Consider the following 16,725-nt stretch of genomic DNA (forward strand, 5'->3'; position numbering starts at 1 on the left):
TAACTCCTTTAACTGTCGTTTCAATTCCTCCAACTCAAGCCCTGACAACCGATAAGGTGATTTAGCCGGGGCTTGCTTTCCTGGCTCAAGCTCAATGCTATGGTCCACTGCACGCCTTGGTGGAAGTTTCTTCGGAAGCTTATCAGGCATCAAATCTGCATATTTGGTAAGCACATCAGATATCTCAGCTGGAACAGGCGTCCCCACTCCATCACCTTCGACATCCTTGAACATCACCGCATTGTCTCCATATCTGACTCCTTCATAGCCTTCTCCAAACTCAGTGCCGAAACATGCTGCACCTTGACTTCCCTCCTTTGCCTATGAGTGGGCAAAGTCCAAGTTTGTGACTGTCCAACCAGCACCACCTCATCACAAAGGGGACAACAATAGCCTTGTTTCCCTTCAAGAAATCCTGTCCGAGTATCATATCAAAGCCGTTCATCTCCATCACTGTGAAGTCCAACTGACCCTTCCAGTCTTTTATCTACACAGGTACTTCGTGTACCAAACCCGCCACCTTGGCTCTAGAGTTCACTGCCTTGACTTCCATATTCGATGGGAAGATTGTCAGTCCAACCTCTTTTTCCAACCGTGTCGTCATGAAGTTATGAGTGGCCCCCGTGTCCACCAGAGCTTGAATGGTCTTGCCATGAACCATCAAGTCCACAAAACCCAAACTGTTCATCCACGATTTCTCCATAAATTTTCCCTGTTCATAAAGCTTCTTCAACCCTGAATCAACTTCACCTGTCATGAGCAACCCTGCTCAACAGCATCACCGAACTGAAGCTCCAATACCAATTGTCACGCCCCCAATTATTTTTTCGTTTAATTGAGCGGGTGCGGCACCGCCTAAGTTAATAACTTGTTCACCGTTAGTTAACTTTGCGAACTACGCCTTCAACAATTCATAATAAACATGATTTCATATTATTAATGTGCGGAAACCATCAACAATATAAGAATAATAACAACTCGACAATAATATAAAAGAAGAGATCTTTTTATTATATAAGAGGAATTACAATGGTCGGGAGCCGCGCTCCACCAGTGTTGATAATACAAGTGGGCGCGCAACCGTGCAAGAGCGCACGGCGGTCTGCCTCAACCATCCACCGAATACAATGATAACAATACAAGTCTAGCATTGGGCAGGCGGGCGCACCCGTGCCCAAGCCTCAACCTAAACCAAGTATTCACCGTGCGGGTGGGCGCCCGTGCGCACCACCATTCACCCTACCACCGTTCCACACAATACCGTCGCCCGGCTCGGAGGGCACATCTACTTGTGCAACCTGCGGTAAACTACCTCACACCTTCGTGCGCACTCAAGTCTTGTGCGAAGATGCTCTGTGAGGAGTTCGTTGTCAAATGAGCGTGTGCCTTCATGTTTATATACGCACATATGGAGGTGTCGCCCTCCATGCGGCCGACCTCCAATCTACAATGAAATCGCCCAACCAATGCGCCATCTACCATCGGCTTGCCCCAACATGTAACTCGCTCCTTGGTCGGCTTGTTGTGTGGTGAGCTGCCTGCCCGCCTTATAAGTGGGCGAGCGCCCTCTCACATCTGCGCGCACATATACTTGTGCCTTGTCATTTTGGAGTGCTCGCACATCGACACTTAGTCGCATTTCGCAATAGGAGGGGCGCGCGCCTTCGCACAAACCTGCAAGGCGTTACAGGCGGGGAGGGTGCAACACTAGGACTTCCCGGGAGGTCACCTGTCACACCCCTACACCTGCGGTAGTCTTCCAACCGCTTGTAGCAAGGTGCGGCACCACCGAACGTGTTCTTTTCACCAATACTAACATTCGTGGACTACGCCTACTTACTCATTAACATACTTAGTTTGTGTTTCGCAACCAAGTAAAAGCAATTATCCTTTATACTTAATGACGCCCATACTCATTCATTATCATCATGCAATTAACCAAGAACAACAACAATTGCAAACAAGTATAAAGGGGAGGGGCAACTCCCGAACAGTCTGCCCAACAATATATTATATCAGTCTTTTCAATAATACATCATCAAGTATACTTGGCAAAACTCCAAGTCTATACTTAGAATATTTTACAACCAAGGCATAGAACAACCTTTTACAATCATGTGCACCCTTGCACAAAGAGAAGTGCTCACCCGAGCCACTTATCCTCTCTACCAAGTCCTGCACATACAACCCGAACCTCGGCACGCTTTCCTACACTTCAACCGGCATAAGAAAATCTGAATCTGCACTTAGATAACCTACGCATGAGATATGCGCAGTCCTTATCTCCCTTGCGCAGGTTTTACCCTTCCCTCATGCGCAGAAGTGAATGAGAGTTCGATGGCTTCAAATGAGCCTCATGCTTCTTTTACTTATACCAATCCATGCGTATGTTTTTAAGGGGGTGTGCAGCCCCATGGCCGACCCCACAAGCTCATTAACATACGCCCATGTAACTCTATTACAAGTCGGCTTCCATATATTTTATATCGCATATAAAAGTGCTCATGCTCACACTTAGTCGCATTAAGTGTTTGCACATATCGTCGCTTTTATGTCGCATGTAATGTTGCATTATCGTCGCAACCCCGTTGCACTTCCGTCATTCAGCGCACCCGTGTGCCCGTCCACGCCCACGTGCACGACCTCGCCCGGCGCCCGTCGCACTGCAGCTCGAAGGTCTTACATCCTCCTCCACCTGAAATCGTTGTCGTCCTCGACAACATACCATCCCAGTAGCCATCCACCAAGATCATCACTCATCTGTGATGTGAACTCCTCTTCGCAAGGCGAACATCCCTGCAACATATGTAGAACTCCATTTCCATCATGTAACCATACCAAGGTATACACCTCTACGGTATGTCCTCCATCAGATGTCATCTCGATCCATGATCATCGACTCCTCTGCCACAATCTCCACTGCAACATCTCATGTCGACCCCATCATGTGTCCCTATGTGAACCTCTGTCATGATACTCCAACAAAATGCTAACACATCTCTGCACACTTCGCGACCCCATGTCTGAACTAGTTGGGTAGCTAATCCAACTGTCACGCTCAAATCATGAGAGTGAACATCCTCATGCCATCATCCGTTGTTCCTCAAACATCTGCCACATCCTTGACTCCTCAAGAATCTATCTCCATAATCCATGCTTAGGTCCATGGAAACTCCATCCATCTGCAACATGCCATGATGCTTGATGCCAAGCCATCCCTGCACCATCAGTCATACCTGCTCCATATGTCTAAGGGACTCACTGCCATGAGCAGCTAACAATGAGCCCCATCTTCTTCATCCATCTAAGAAGATGTAGAGGGAGTAGAGCCTGAAGGCTCTCCCTCACTAATCAACTCAATCCATCTGTCAGGATCCTCAATCTCCATCCTTTGTAGATAAGCAACCCGGTCTTCCTTCTGGACATCCGGCCTCACATATACCTCCTCCTCATCATCATCATCCTCCACCAACTCTAGCCTTCTTGACAAATCCAAGATGCTATCTGAAAGTGATCTAATGACCAATGACTGCTCGGTAAGCTTTGCCTCAATAGTAGACAATCGCTTATTCACCTTTTCCTTATCCTCCATTTGCATCACTCCTAATTTACAATCAGGTCTTGTCACACCAATGGTTGGCACACCAATGGGTACATGTTCCCTTCCATCATAAATGTAGAGCTTCCTCAAATGTGGAACAATCATAGCATCAAATTGTTTCATGAATTCTATCCCCGATACAGCCTCATAGTCATCAATCCGCACTATAGTGAAGTCCACCTTCCCGGTCCATTCACCAAGTGTAGTGTCCACCCTCTTAGCTATACCAAGAATCTCAATAGGAGGAGAATTCACTGTCTTCATTTGTGCCTTTGCCGGTACAAATTTCAGCCCAATCCTTCTCGCAGTATCTTCACCCATGAAGTTGTGAGAATCCCCACTATCCACCATAGTGAGTACATCAGCACCTCCAACCTTCATCTGAACATACTCCAATCTGTTCCTCTCAGGATCCCTCCTAGAGACCACCTCCGTAGTAGCAGAAGCACCAAGTATCTGCATCATCCCCACAGAAGCACCTTCATTCTTCGCATCAGATTGTGCAATAGCAGCCACCTTTGGTTTAGAAGGACAATTCTTCACCGTGTGTGGTCCAGCACATATCCAACACTTCAAGGCTTTCTTCGTCTTCGAATTATCATCCGATTTCGAAGCATCCTCCTTCTTCTTATCTTTCGATTTATCGGACTTCTTTTTCCTATCATCAGAAGTCTCATCATAATGTTCCACCAACCTGTCAACAGCAGCAAAAGCTTCCTCAAGTGTCCTAATCTTTTGCCTTTTCACTTCATTGCATGCCCAAGGCTTCAATCCAATAATGAAGTTGAACACCTTGTCCCTCTCTGCCATGTCAGGAAGTTCCAGAGCTGCACTTGCAAACTCCCGCTGATATGCTTGTAGGCTCCCGGTCTGCTTTATGTACTTAATCTTCGTCCTTGCTTCCCATGTCTCATCCTGAGGACTAAAATGAGTCTGCAAAGCCTTCTTCATGTCATCCCACGAAGTAATGTCATCAGCACTACCATTGGCAATCTGATCCAACCTCCTTCTCCACCACATCTTAGCATCCTTTGTTAAGAACTGAGCAACTACCTTGACCTTTGTCTCATCATTAGATAGACCTAATCGTTCCAAGTATTGCTCCATGTCCCATATAAAGTTACCAAGAGTCTTCGAATTCCTTGTGCCATCATAAGATTCTGGTTCCTTGACCTTTACATGAGGCAGTCCTCCACCTGAGTTATGCCTCACGACCTTCTTCAACACCGCTATCTCATCCTTGGCTTCGTCAAGAGTTTTCTTCAAGTTCACGATCTCTGCAAGACCCTGATCCCTTGCTTCTTCAACCTCCTTGACCCTTACTTCAAGTTGTGTACACATAAGATCAGTGTACTCATACTGTGTCCGAAGTTCATCATGTTGTGTTCGGAGTTCCTCGAGCTCTTCCCTTGTCTTCAAGTTGGCCTCTTGTTCTTTAGCAAACAAGTCCATCTTCTTATCCCAAGAAGTCTCCATATCCTCCATCTTTTCCAACACTTTTTCAATGAACCCAATAGTAGTATCCTTCATAACGTGACTAGACCCAGCCTGAGATTCGACTACCATCTCTAACAGCTTCTTTCTCCTTTGCAATCTAGTTTCGAACATCCAACAGCTTCACCAAGTCACCTGCAATTAGAACCAACCCTTGTTCCACTTGTGTGAAACGGTTTCCTTCACCTGCAAGCACCCTTTCCATTGTTACGAGCAAACCTGCTCATCAGCTTCAAACCGAAGTCTTGTTCTCACCTGTCAAGTGTACACCGGCTTTAATGATTCAACACCTGAACCTGTTCACAAGCTTCAATCTTCATGAACAACCCTGCTCACCAGCTCTAGACCGAGCTCTGATACCACCTTCACTTCGGTGAAGGTGTGTAGCAACTTACACCTCCAATACCCTGAATCAGCTGCTCTGATACCACCTGTCACGCCCCTACACCTTTCGTAGTCTTCCAACTGCTTGTAGCAAGGTGCGCCACCACCGAACGTGTTCTTTTCACCAATACTAACATTCTTGGACTACGCCTACTTACTCATTAACATACTTAGTTTGTGTTTCGCAACCAAGTAAAAGCAATTATCCTTTATACTTAATGAAGCCCATACTCATTCATTATCATCATGCAATTAACCAAGAACAACAACAATTGCAAACAAGTATAAAGGGGAGGGGCAACTCCCGAACAGTTTGCCCAACAATATATTATATCATTCTTTTCAATAATACATCATCAAGTATACTTGGCAAAACTCCAAGTCTATACTTAGAATATTTTACAACCAAGGCATAGAACAACCTTTTACAATCATGTGCACCCTTGCACAAAGAGAAGGGCTCACCCGAGCCACTTATCCTCTCTACCAAGTCCTGCACATACAACCCGAACCTCGGCACACTTGCCTACACTTCAACCGGCATAAGAAAATCCGAATCTGCACTTAGATAACCTACGCATGAGATATGCGCAGCCCTTATCTCCCTTGCGCAGGTTTTACCCTTCCCTCATGCGCAGAAGTGAATGAGAGTTCGATGGCTTACAACGAGCCTCATGCTTCTTTTACTTATACCAATCCATGCGTATGTTTTTAAGGGGGTGTGCAGCCCCATGGCCGACCCCACAAGCTCATTAACATACGCCCATGTAACTCTATTACAAGTCGGCTTCCATATATTTTATATCGCATATAAAAGTGCTCACGCTCACACTTAGTCGCATTAAGTGTTTGCACATATCGTCGCTTTTATGTCGCATGTAATGTTGCATTATCGTCGCACAAACGTCGCAGCCCCGTCGCACTTCCGTCGTTCAGCGCGCCCGCGCCCGCGTGCACGACCTTGCCCGGCGCCCGTCGCACCGCAGCTCGAAGGTCTTACATCACCCATCCCATTACTACTCTAGCCAAAGCGCACTTAACAAGGGAGTTCTGATGGGATCCGGTGCATTAACGCTGGTATGATCGCACCCGCAAAGATCTCGACCCCTCCCCCTCTTCAAGGGAGGCCGCCGAGCCACGCGCAGGGCATGGGGCCCATCCGTGGCCCTCGATCCGAAGCGGCTCGTCGCAGGAGCTCGCCCTCTTCCCCGGCTTGGCGGCACCGCCCGCCCCGCACGGAGCCAGTGAACTAGGGGAAGAATGGAGGGGGTAACAAAAAAAGAAAAAGGAGAACGAGAGAGAGCGGGACGAAAAAGGCGTAAGTTCCGCGGCCACCGACGACGCTGCGTGGAGCTCGCGCTGCCTTTCCATGAACGACCCACGGGTTCCTCCAAAATTCGAGTTCCTACAAAAGGATATATGATTTAAACCTCCTACCCACTCTCCCCGTGTCATCTTCGCTGCAGTGATGCGAACGGTCCTAGATTCATCGCCTGCTGCCGCAATACGTCGCCTCCATTGCGTTGTAATCCCGCTCGCGACTTCCGACCGGGATGATAAATCGGTGCCCCGTTCTCGAACTTCCCTTGGAGCAGTCTCGAGCGAGTCGCCGTTTCCCTCAGTTAGGCCCCCCTCCTTAATGCTCCAGCGATCTCTTCGTTCGCGAGATTCCGTTATAAATCGATATATAAGTAGCCCCACGCCGCAAAACAAGATAAACACGCAGCACGTAATCCAATTCACTGTCGAGCACGCGCAGCCGCGGAGTTCCGCACTAGCGCCGATCGCTCCCGCCGAGCCGCGCAAAAAGGGGTGTAGGGTGCAACACTAGGACTTCCCGGGAGGTCACCCATCCCAGCACTACTCTGGCCCAAGCGCACCTAACTGCGGAGTTCTGATGGGATCCGTGCATTAACGCTGGTATGATCGCACCCGCGAAGATCTCGACCCCTCCCCCTCTTCAAGGGAGGCCGCCGAGCCACGCGCAGGGCATGGGGCCCATCCGTGGCCCTCGATCCGAAGCGGCTCGGCGCAGGAGCTCGCCCTCTTCCCCTACTTGGCGGCGCCGCCCGCCCCATGCGGAGCCAGCGAACCAGGGGAAGAATGGAAAGGGTAACAAGAAAAGAAAAAGAAGAACGAGAGAGAGCGAGACAAAAAAGGCGTAAGTTCTGCGGCCACCGACGACGATGCGTGGAGCTCACGCTGCCTTTCCGTGAACGACCCACGGGTTCCTCCAAAATTCGAGTACCTACAAAAGTATATATGATTTAAACATCCTACCCACTCTCCCCGTGTCATCTTCGCTGCAGTGATGCGAACGGTCCTAGATTCATCGCCCGCTACCGCAATACGTCGCCTCCGTTGCACTGTAATCCCGCTCGCGACTTCCGACCGGGATGATAAATCGGTGCCCCGTTCTCGAACTTCCCTTGGAGCAGTCTTGAGCGAGTCGCCGTTTCCCTCAGTTAGGTCCCCCTCCTTAATGCTCCAACGATCTCTTCGTTCGGTAGATTCCATTCTAAATCGATATATAAGTAGCCCCACGCCGCTAAACAAGATAAACATGCAGCACGTAATCCAATTCACCGTCGAGCACGCGCAGCCGCGGAGTTCCGCACAAGCGCCGATCGCTCCCGCCGAGCCGCGCAAAAAGGGGGGTAGGGTGCAACACTAGGACTTCTCGGAAGGTCACCCATCCTAGTACTACTCTGGCCCAAGCGCGCCTAACTGCGGAGTTCTGATGGGATCCGGTGCATTAACGCTGGTATGATCGCACCCGCAAAGATCTCGCCCCCTCCCCCTATTCAAGGGAGGCCGCCGAGCCACGCGCAGGGCATGGGGCCCATCCGTGGCCCTCGATCCGAAGCGGCTCAGCGCAGGAGCTTGCCCTCTTCCCCAACTTGGCGGCGCCGCGCGGAGCCAGCGAACCAGGGGAAGAATGGAGGGGGTAACAAGAAAAGAAAACGAAGAACGAGAGAGAGCGGGACGAAAAAGGCGTAAGTTCTGCGGCCACCGACGACGCTGCGTGGAGCTCGCGTTGCCTTTCCGTGAACGACCCATGGGTTCCTCCAAAATTCGAGTTCCTACAAAAGTATATAGGATTTAAACCTCCTACCCACTCTCCCCATGTCATCTTCGCTGCAGTGATACGAACGGTCCTAGATTCATCGCCCGCTGCCGCAATACGTCGCCTCTGTTGCGTTGTAATCCCGCTCGCGACTTCCGACCAGGATGATAAATTGTTGCCCCGTTCTCAAACTTCCCTTGGAGCACTCTCGAGCGAGTCGCTGTTTCCCTGAGTTAGGCCCCCCTCCTTAATGCTCCAGCGATCTTTTCGTTCGCGAGATTCTGTTATAAATTGATATATAAGTAGCCCCACGCTGCAAAAAAAGATAAACACACAGCACGTAATCCAATTCACCATCGAGCACGCGCAGCCGCGGAGTTCCGCACTAGCGCCGATCGCTCCCGCCGAGCCGCGCAAAAAGGGGGGTAGGGTGCAACACTAGACTTCCCGGGAGGTCACCCATCCTAGTACTACTCTGGCCTAAGCGCGCCTAACTGCGGAGTTCTGATGGGATCTGGTGCATTAACGCTGGTATGATCGCACCCGCAAAGATCTCACCCCCTCCCCCTCTTCAAAGTAGGCCACCGAGCCACGCGCAGGGCATGGGGCCCATCCGTGTCCCTCGATCCGAAGCGGCTCGGTGCAGGAGCTCGCCCTCTTCCCCGACTTGGCGGCGCCGCCCGCCCCGCGCGGAGCCAGCGAACCAGGGGAAGAACGGAGTGGGTAACAAGAAAAGAAAAAGAAGAACGAAAGAGAGCGGGACGAAAAAGGCGTAAGTTCCGTGGCCACCGACGACACTGCGTGGAGCTCGCACTGCCTTTACGTGAACGACCCACGGGTTCCTCCAAAATTCGAGATCCTACAAAAGTATATATGATTTAAACCTCCTACCCACTCTCCCCGTGTCATCTTCGCTGCAGTGATGCGAACGGTCCTAGATTCATCGCCCGCTGCCGCAATACGTCGCCTCCGTTGCGCTGTAATCCCGCTCGCGACTTCCGACTAGGATGACAAATCAGTGCCCCGTTCTCGAACTTCCCTTGGAGCAGTCTCGAGCGAGTCGTCGTTTCCCTCAGTTAGGCCCCCCTCCTTAATGCTCCAGCGATCTCTTCGTTCGCGAGATTCCGTTCTAAATCGATATATAAGTAGCCCCACGCCGCGAAACAAGATAAACACGCGGCACGTAATCCAATTCACCGTCGAGCACGCGGAGCCACAGAGTTCCGCACTAGCGCCGATCGCTCCCGCCGAGCCGCGCAAAAAGGGGGGTAGGGTGCAACACTAGGACTTCGCGGGAGGTCACCCATCCGTGGCCCTCGATCCGAAGCGGCTCGGCGCAGGAGCTCGCCCTCTTCCCCGACTTGGCGACGCCGCCCGCCCCAATCGGAGCCAGCGAACCAGGGGAAGAACGAAGGGGGTAACAAAAAAAGAAAAAGAAGAACGAGAGGGAGCGGGACGAAAAAGGCGTAAGTTCCGCGGCCACCGACGACGCTGCGTGGAGCTCGCGCTTCCTTTCCGTGAACGACCCCCGTGTTCCTCCAAAATTCGAGTTCCTACAAAAGTATATATGATTTAAACCTCCTACCCACTCTCCCTGTGTCATCTTCGCTGCAGTGATGCGAACGGTCCTAGATTCATCGCCCGCTGCCGCAATACGTCGCCTCCGTTGCGGTGTAATCCCGCTCGCGACTTCCGACCGGGATGATAAATTGGTGCCCCGTTCTCGAACTTCCCTTGGAGCAGTCTCGAGCGAGTCGACGTTTCCCTTAGTTAGTCCCCCCTCCTTAATGCTCCAGTGATCTCTTCGTTCGCGAGATTCCATTATAAATCGATATATAAGTAGCCCCACGCCGCAAAACAAGATAAACATGCAGCACGTAATCCAATTTACCGTCGAGCACGCGCAGCCGCGGAGTTCCGCACTTGCGCCGATCGCTCTCGCCGAGCCGCGCAAAAAGGCGGGTAGGGTGCAACACTAGGACTTCCCTGGAGGTCACCCATCCCAGTACTACTCCAGCCCAAGCACGCTTAACCGCGGAGTTCTGGTGGGATCCGGTGCATTAACGCTGGTATGATCGCACCCGCAAAGATCTCGCCCCCTTCCCCTCTTCAAGGGAGGCCGCAGAGCCACGCACAGGGCATGGGGCCCATCTGTGGCCCTCGATCCGAAGCGGCTCGGCGCAGGAGCTCGCCCTCTTCCCCGACTTGGCGGCGCCGCCCGCCCCGCGCGGAGCCAGCAAACCAGGGGAAGAACGTAGGGGGTAACAAAAAAAGAAAAAGAAGAACGAGAGAGAGCGGGACGAAAAAGGTGTAAGTTCCGCAGCCACCGATGATGCTGCATGGAGCTTGCGCTGCCTTTCCGTGAACGACCCACGGGTTCCTCTAAGATTCGAGTTCCTACAAAAGTATATATGATTTAAACCTCCTACCCACTCTCCCCGTGTCATCTTTGCTGCAGTGATGCGAACGGTCCTAGATTCATCGCCCGCTGCCGCAATACGTCACCTCCGTTGCGCTGTAATCCTGCTCGTGACTTCCGACCGGGATGATAAATCGGTGCCCCGTTCTCGAACTTCCCTTGGAGCAGTCTCGAACGAGTCGCCGTTTCCCTCAGTTAGGCCCCCCTCCTTAATGCTCCAGCGATCTCTTCGTTCGCGAGATTCCATTATAAATCGATATATAAGTAGCCCCACGCCGCAAAACAAGATAAACACGCAGCACGTAATCCAATTTACCGTCGAGCACGCACAGTCGCGGAGTTCCGCACTAGCGCCGATCGCTCTTGCCGAGCCGCGCAAAAAGGGGGGTAGGGTGCAACATTAGGACTTCCCGGGAGGTCACCCATCCCAGTACTACTCTAGCTCAAGCGCGTTTAACTGCGGAGTTCTGATGGGATCCGGTGCATTAACACTGGTATGATCGCATCCACAAAGATCTCACCCCCTCCCCCTCTTCAAGGGAGGCCGCCGAGCCACGCACAGGGCATGGGGCCCATCCGTGGCCCTCGATCCAAAGCGGCTCGACACAGGAGCTCGCCCTCTTCCACGACTTGGCAGGGCCGCCCGCCCTGCGCGGAGCCAGCCAACCAGGGGAAGAACGAAGGGGGTAACAAAAAAAGAAAAAGAGGAACGAGAGAGAGCGGGACGAAAAAGGCGTAAGTTCCGCGGCCACCGACGACGCTGCGTGGAGCTCGCCCTGCCTTTCCGTGAACGACCCACGGGTTCCTCCAAAATTCGAGTTCTTACAAAAGTATATATGATTTAAACCTCCTACCCACTCTCCCCGTGTCATCTTCGCTGCAGTGATGCGAACGGTCCTAGATTCATCGCCCGCTGCCGCAATACGTCGCCTCCGTTGCGCTGTAATCCCGCTCGCGACTTCCGACTGGGAGGATAATTCGGTGCCCTGTTCTCAAACTTCCCTTGGAGCAGTCTCGAGCGAGTCGCTGTTTCCCTCAGTTAGGCCCCCCTCCTTAATGCTCCAGCGATCTCTTCATTCGCAAGATTCCGTTATAAATCGATATATAAGTAGCCCCACGCCGCAAAACAAGATAAACACGCAGCACGTAATCCAATTTACTGTCGAGCAAGCGCAGACGCGGAGATCCGCACTAGCGCCGATCGCTCCCGCCGAGCCGTGCAAAAAGTGGGGTAGGGTGCAACACTAGGACTTCCCGGGAGGTCACCCACCCCAGTACTACTCCAGCCCAAGCGCGCTTAACCGCGGAGTTCTGATGGGATCCGGTGCATTAACACTCGTATGATCTCACCCGCAAAGATCTCGCCCCCTCCCCCTCTTCAAGGGAGGCCACCGAGCCACACGCAGGGCATGGGGCCCATCCGTGGCCCTCGACCCGAAGCGGCTCGACGTAGGAGCTCGCCCTCTTCCCCGACTTGGCGGCGCCGCCCGCCCCGCGCGGAGCCAGCGAACCAGGGTATGAATGGAGGGGGTAACAAAAAAAGAAAAAGAAGAACGAGAGAGAGCCGGACGAAAAAGGCGTAAGTTCCGCGGCCACCGACGACGCTGCATGGAGCTCACGCTGCCTTTCCGTGAACGACCCACGGGTTCCTCCAAGATTCGAGTTCCTACAAAAGTATATATGATTTAAACCTCCTACCCACTCTCCCTGTGTCATCTTCGCTGCAGTGATGCGAACGGTCCTAGATTCATCGCCCGCTGCCGCAATACGTCGCCTCCGTTGCACTGTAATCCCGCTCGCGACTTCCGACCGGGATGATAAATCGGTGCCCCGTTCTCGAACTTCCCTTGGAGCAGTCTCGAGCGAGTCGCCGTTTCCCTCAGTTAGGCCCCCCTCCTTAATGCTCCAGAGATCTCTTCGTTCGCGAGATTCCGTTATAAATCGATATATAAGTAGCCCCACGCAGCAAAACAAGATATACACGCAGCACGTAATCCAATTTACCGTCGAGCACGCGCAGCCGCGGAGTTCCGCACTAGCGCCGATCGCTCTCGCCGAGCCGCGAAAAAAGCGGGGTAGGGTGCAACACTAGGACTTCCCGGGAGGTCACCCATCCCAGTACTACTCCAGCCCAAGCGCGGTTAACCGCGGAGTTCTAATGGGATCCGGTGCATTAATGCTGGTATGATCGCACCCGCAAAGATCTCGCGCCCTCCCCCTCTTCAAGGGAGGCCGCCAAGCCACGCGCAAGCCATGGGGCCCATCCGTGGCCATCTATCCAAAGCGGCTCGGAGCAGGAGCTCGCCCTCTTCCCCGACTTGGCGGCGCCGCCCGCCCCGCGCGGAGCCAGCGAACCAGGGGAAGAACGGAGCGGGTAGCAAAAAAAGAAAAAGAAGAACAAGAGAGAGCGGGACGAAAAAGGCGTAAGTTCCGCGGCCACCGACGACGCTGCGTGGACCTCGCACTGCCTTTCCGTGAACGACCCACGGGTTCCTCCAAGATTCGAGTTCCTACAAAAGTATATATGATTTAAACCTCCTACCCACTCTCCCCGTGTCATCTTCGCTGTAGTGATGCGAACGGTCCTAGATTCATCGCCCGCTGCCGCAATACGTCGCCTCCGTTGCGTTGCAATCCCGCTCGCGACTTCCGACCGGGATGACAAATCGGTGCCCCGTTCTCGAACTTCCCTTGGAGCAGTCTCGAGCGAGTCGCCGTTTCCCTCTGTTAGGCCCCCCTCCTTAATGCTCCAGCGATCTCTTCGTTCGCGAGATTCTGTTATAAATCGATATATAAGTAGCCCCACGCCGCAAAACAAGATATACACGCAGCACGTAATCCAATTTACCTTCGAGCACGCGCAGCCGCGAAGTTCCGCACTAGCGCCGATCACGCCCGCCGAGCCGCGCAAAAAGGGGGGTAGGGTGCAACACTAGGACTTCCCGGGAGGTCACCCATCCCAGTACTACTCTGGCCCAAGCGCGCTTAACTGTGGAGTTCTGATGCAGTCCGGTGCATTAACGCTGGTATGATCGCACCCGCAAAGATGTCGCCCCCTCCCCCTCTTCAAGGGAGGCCGCCGAGCCACGCGCAGTGCATGGGGCCCATCCATCGCCCTCGATCCGAAGCGGCTCGGCGCAGGAGCTCACCCTCTTCCCCGACTTGGCGGCGCCGCACACCCCGCGTGGAGCCAACGAACCAGGGGAAGAACGTAGGGGGTAACAAAAAAGGAAAAAGAAGAACGAGAGAGAGCAGGACGAAAAAGGCGTAAGTTCCGCGGCCACAAACGACGCTGCGTGGAGCTCGCGCTGCCTTTCCCTGAACAACCCACGGGTTCCTCCAAGATTCGAGTTCCTACAAAAGTATATATGATTTATACCTCCTACCCACTCTCCCCGTGTCATCTTCGCTGCAGTGATGTGAACGATCCTAGATTCATCGTCCGCTGCCACAATACGTCGCCTCCGTTGCGCTGCAATCCCGCTCGTGACTTCTGACCGGGATGACAAATAGGTGCCCCGTTCTCGAACTTCCCTTGGAGCAGTCTCGAGCGAGTCGTCGTTTCCCTCAGTTATGCCCCCCTCCTTAATGCTCCAACAATCTCTTCGTTAGCAAGATTCCGTTATAAATCGATATATAAGTAGCCCCACGCCGCAAAACAAGATATACACGCAGCATGTAATCTAATTTATCTTCGAGCACGCGCAACCGCGGAGTTCCGCACTAGCGCCGATCGCTCCCGCCGAGCCGCGCAAAAAAAGGGGTAGTGTGCAACACTAGGACTTCCCGGGAGGTCACCCATCACAGTACTACTCTGGCCCAAGCGCGCTTAACTGCGGAGTTCTGATGCGATCCGGTGCATTAACGCTGGTATGATCGCACCCGCAAAGATCTCGCCCCCTCCCCGTCTTCAAGGGAGGCTTCCGAGCCACGCGTAGGGCATGGTGCCCATCTGTGGCCCTCGATCCGAAGCGGCTCGGCGCAGGAGCTCGCCCTCTTCCCCGACTTGGCGGTGCCGCCCGCCCCGCGCTGAGCCAGCGAACCAGGGGAAGAACGTAGGGGGTAACAAAAAAAGAAAAAGAAGAACGAGAGAGAGCGGGACGAAAAAGGCGTAAGTTCCGCGGCCACCGACGACGCTGTGTGGAGCTCGCGCTGCCTTTCCGTGAACGATCCACGGGTTCCTCCAAGATTCGAGTTCCTACAAAAGTATATATGATTTAAACCTCCTACCCACTCTCCCCGTGTCATCTTCGCTGCAGTGATGCGAACGGTCCTAGATTCATCGCCCGCTGCCGCAATACGTCGCCTCCGTTGCACTGCAATCCCGTTCGCGACTTCCGACCGGGACGACAAATCGGTGCCCCGTTCTCGAACTTCCCTTGGAGCAGTCTTGAGCGAGTCGCCGTTTCCCTCAGCTAGGCCCCCCTCCTTAATGCTCCAGCGATCTCTTCGTTCGCGAGATTCCGTTATAAATCGATATATAAGTAGCCCCATGCCGCAAAACAAGATATACACGCAGCACGTAATCCAATTTACCTTCGAGCACGCATGGACGCGGAGTTCCGCACTAGCGCCGATCGCTCCCGCCGAGCCGCGCAAAAAGAGGGGTAGGGTGCAACACTAGGACTTCTCGCGAGGTCACCCATCCCAGTACTACTCTGGCCGAAGTGCACTTAACTGCGGAGTTCTGATGCGATCCGGTGCATTAACACTGGTATGATCGCACCCGCAAAGATCTCGCCCCCTCCCCCTCTTCAAGGGAGGCCGCCGAGCCATGCACAGGGCATGGGGCCCATCCGTGGCCCTCGATCCGAAGTGGCTTGGCGCAGGAGCTTGCCCTCTTCCCCGACTTGGCGGCACCGCCCGCTCTGCGCGGAGCCAGCGAACCAGGGGAAGAACGTAGGGGGTAACAAAAAAAGAAAAAGAAGAACGAGAGAGAGTGGGACGAAAAAGGCGTAAGTTCCACGGCCACCGACGACGCTGCGTGGAGCTCGCGCTGCCTTTCCGTGAATGACCCACGGGTTCCTCCAAGATTCGAGTTCCTACAAAGGTATATATGATTTAAACCTCCTACCCACTCTCCCCGTGTCATCTTCGCTGCAGTGATGCGAACGGTCCTAGATTCATCGCCCGCTGCCGCAATACGTCGCCTCCGTTGTGCTGCAATCCTGCTCGCAACTTCCGACCGAGAAGATAAATCGGTGCCCCGTTCTCGAACTTCCCTTGGAGCAGTCTCGAGCGAGTCACTGTTTCCCTTAGTTAGGCCCCCCTCCTTAATGCTCCAGCGATCTCTTCGTTCGCGAGATTCCGTTATAAATCGATATATAAGTAGCCCCACGCAGCAAAACAAGATATACACGCTGCACGTAATCCAATTTACCGTCGAGCACGCGCAGCCGCGGAGTTCCACACTAGCGTCGATCGCTCCCGCTGAGCCGCACAAAAAGCAGGGTAGGGTGCAACACTAGGACTTCCCGGGAGGTCACCCATCCCAGTACTACTCCAGCCCAAGCGCGGTTAACCGCGGAGTTCTAATGGGATCCGGTGCATTAATGCTGGTACAATCGCACCCGCAAAGATCTCGCGCCCTCCCCCTCTTCAAGGGAGGCCGCCGAGCCACGCGTAGGCCATGGGGCCCATCCGTGGCCCTCTATCTGAAGCGGCTTGGAGCAGGAGCTCGCCCTCTTCCCCGACTTGGCGGCGCCGCCCTCCCCGCGCGGAGCCAACGAACCAAGGGAAGAACGGAGGGGGTAGAAAAAA

General features: G+C 53.3%; 4 non-coding genes and 7 pseudogenes across 4 annotated transcripts; all 11 read right to left on the minus strand.

The window, feature by feature from the left end:
• Nucleotides 1-7,295: 7,295 nt before the first annotated feature.
• On the minus strand, nucleotides 7,296-7,413 carry LOC149216833 (5S ribosomal RNA; annotated as a pseudogene).
• A 725-nt stretch (nucleotides 7,414-8,138) lies between these two features.
• Nucleotides 8,139-8,257, minus strand: LOC149216834 (5S ribosomal RNA). Its single transcript, XR_016251707.1, has one exon. It is a non-coding gene; the product is annotated as a 5S ribosomal RNA (ribosomal RNA).
• Nucleotides 8,258-8,973: 716 nt separating this feature from the next.
• On the minus strand, nucleotides 8,974-9,091 carry LOC149216835 (5S ribosomal RNA; annotated as a pseudogene).
• Nucleotides 9,092-10,510: 1,419 nt separating this feature from the next.
• On the minus strand, nucleotides 10,511-10,629 carry LOC149216836 (5S ribosomal RNA). The gene has a single exon (XR_016251698.1). It is a non-coding gene; the product is annotated as a 5S ribosomal RNA (ribosomal RNA).
• Nucleotides 10,630-11,354: 725 nt separating this feature from the next.
• On the minus strand, nucleotides 11,355-11,473 carry LOC149216837 (5S ribosomal RNA; annotated as a pseudogene).
• Nucleotides 11,474-12,198: 725 nt separating this feature from the next.
• On the minus strand, nucleotides 12,199-12,317 carry LOC149216838 (5S ribosomal RNA; annotated as a pseudogene).
• A 725-nt stretch (nucleotides 12,318-13,042) lies between these two features.
• Nucleotides 13,043-13,161, minus strand: LOC149216839 (5S ribosomal RNA). The gene has a single exon (XR_016251706.1). It is a non-coding gene; the product is annotated as a 5S ribosomal RNA (ribosomal RNA).
• A 725-nt stretch (nucleotides 13,162-13,886) lies between these two features.
• On the minus strand, nucleotides 13,887-14,005 carry LOC149216840 (5S ribosomal RNA; annotated as a pseudogene).
• Nucleotides 14,006-14,730: 725 nt separating this feature from the next.
• On the minus strand, nucleotides 14,731-14,849 carry LOC149216841 (5S ribosomal RNA). Its single transcript, XR_016251718.1, has one exon. It is a non-coding gene; the product is annotated as a 5S ribosomal RNA (ribosomal RNA).
• Nucleotides 14,850-15,574: 725 nt separating this feature from the next.
• On the minus strand, nucleotides 15,575-15,693 carry LOC149216842 (5S ribosomal RNA; annotated as a pseudogene).
• Nucleotides 15,694-16,418: 725 nt separating this feature from the next.
• Nucleotides 16,419-16,537, minus strand: LOC149216843 (5S ribosomal RNA; annotated as a pseudogene).
• Between the last annotated feature and the right edge of the window lie 188 nt (nucleotides 16,538-16,725).

The sequence above is a fragment of the Pinus tabuliformis genome, chromosome 1_1 (assembly GCF_031772625.1).
Source record: "Pinus tabuliformis cultivar Carrire ecotype Pingquan chromosome 1_1, CPIR1, whole genome shotgun sequence".
Classification (NCBI taxonomy): domain Eukaryota; kingdom Viridiplantae; phylum Streptophyta; class Pinopsida; order Pinales; family Pinaceae; genus Pinus; species Pinus tabuliformis.